Raw genomic sequence first — 2,427 nt, 5'->3', positions numbered from 1 at the left:
AATTACCAATCAACAAAGGGATTGGATAACTCAAGCGTCACTAATTACTCTACCTAGACCAAGAGGAATAAAATCTACACTAAAATCCAACCAAGCATTTCATCAAACACTTGGAAGGCATAAAAGGAAAGCAAAGTAAATTGATAACAACAATGAAATCTAACAACTACTTATTGTAAGGAATTAATAACAACAATCAAAAGAAACACAATTATTATGAATTACCTCAAATTGGATTGGAAGAAAATATAAGGAACAAGAGTAGATCTACAATAAAGCATAGAAACAACATAAAGGAAATTACAACAAAAGAATAGAGAAATCATAAATGCAACAACAAAGAATTGAGAAGAAGAAGAAGTAGAGAACATGAATCAAAACCTAGATCTAAGAACTAAACCTAATCCTAATCCTAATTCTAGAGACAAGTGAGAGCTTCTCTCTCTAAAAAACTAACTCTAAACTAATCCTAATGAGTGTAATGGTGTGAATGATGTGAATCCCTTCAACCCTTGGTCTTTTAAAGCTTTTCCCACCAAAAACTCAGCTCTAAGTGGGGCCAGAAACCCTCCAAAATTGCCAGGCACAAGTTCTTCTTTAAAATCACGTGCGGCCTTCGGCGCGTATGTGCACAGCGCGCGTACGTGCCCCTAGAGAATTTCACAATCCGCGTGTAGGTGCATAGTGCGTGCGCGAGTCCATGGGCGTTTTTCAAATCTTTGGCTTTCATGATTTCTCCACTTTGTATGCTTTTCTTTCACTCCTTTGATCCATTCCTAGCCTTTTCAACCTGAAATCACTTAACAAACAAATCAAGGCATCTAGTGGAATCAAAGGTGAATTATATTTAGCTAATTAAGACCTAAAAGTATGTTTTCACGCTTAAGCACAAATTAGGAGACAATCATGAAACCATGCTATTTCATTGAATAAATGTGGGTAAAAGATCATAAAATCTCCTAAATTAAGCACAAGATAAACCCTACAAATGGGGTTTATCAACCTCCCCACACTTAAACCAAGCATGTCCTCATGCTTAACCAAGAATGAAGCAAAGGGTGTGACATTTATTCAATGCAACTAAACTAAATGCACCCTACCTATATACAACTATCTACATGAATGCAATTGCTTGGTCAAAATAAATCAATTTCCAAGAAGCATATATGCACAAGGGCTAAGGACTAGCAAGTCTAATCCACAACTGAATTGAGTTATTAAATATTTTTATAAACCTGCAAGAAGAGTGATGATTGTAGGAGGAAACATGTAATTGAGCATCAAACCCTCACCGGATATGTTTGCACTCTACTCGCAAAATATTTAGGGTTGATTCTCTCAATTCTCCCCTAATCATGCTTTCTAAGATTTATTTTTCTTCTAACAATCAACATATATTTCATGCATGCATACAAGTATCATGAGGTATTTCATTGGGTTGTAATGGGACTAGGGTCAAGGTAGGATGCATATTTGGTCAAGTGAGCTTGAAATTTGAACCTTTGGTAAGCTTAGACTTCTCACCTAGCCTATGACATCCTAGACAATTCAAAGCTAACCTAACTACCCATTTTTCTCACTTTTTCACATACTCATGTATTTTCTTTTCATTTCACAACACTTATGCATTGACCCTAATTGAGCTTTGCTTTGGGGCATTTTGTCCCCTTTTATTTCTTTCTTTTTCTTTGTTTCTTTCTTTTTCTATTTTTTTTCTTTTCTTTTCCATATTATTTTTTTTCTTTTCCTTTTTTCTCATTTTTCTTTCTATATACAAGATCATCAATGCATAAGGTTTTACATTCATTACACATGAGCATGTACCTAATTCCCAATATTTACAACAAAAATACAAAACTACCCTTTTATTCACCCAATGGCCCAAGATTTTCCACACTTGAATGTTACACACACACACACTAGCCTAAGTTAATCAAAGATCCAAATTAAGGACTTTTATTGTTTTCCGCTTTAAGGCTTGTAATGTGCTAAATTAAAGAACAAAGTGGGTTAAACGTAGGCTCAAATTGGCTAACAATGGAAGATAAAAGGTAAGGCTAAATGAAATGATGGCCTCAATCATATAAATGCATGAATACACAAAATAATGGACATAGAGAATCAAACAAATCAAAGATTACAATCATAGAAAGAGAATAATGAACACAAGAAGGGAAAATAAGTTGTTATAAGATGTAACCACACTATTAGGCTCAAATCTTACTTGCTTGTGTTCTTAGCTCAAAACATCATGTTCCACAATATATATATAATTCAAGCAAGTTCTATGAAGAGTTTTCACTCAAATCAATTGATGCCCTATAGATAATTTTCTCAAAAAATTTCATTATTTCGACTAAGCTTATTGTGTATATATATGCAAAAATAAGAAAATCCAAGTATGCAAGTAAAAATCCTAAAAATATA

The sequence above is a fragment of the Arachis hypogaea genome, chromosome 15 (assembly GCF_003086295.3).
Source record: "Arachis hypogaea cultivar Tifrunner chromosome 15, arahy.Tifrunner.gnm2.J5K5, whole genome shotgun sequence".
NCBI lineage: Eukaryota > Viridiplantae > Streptophyta > Magnoliopsida > Fabales > Fabaceae > Arachis > Arachis hypogaea.
This window is presented reverse-complemented; position numbering follows the sequence as displayed.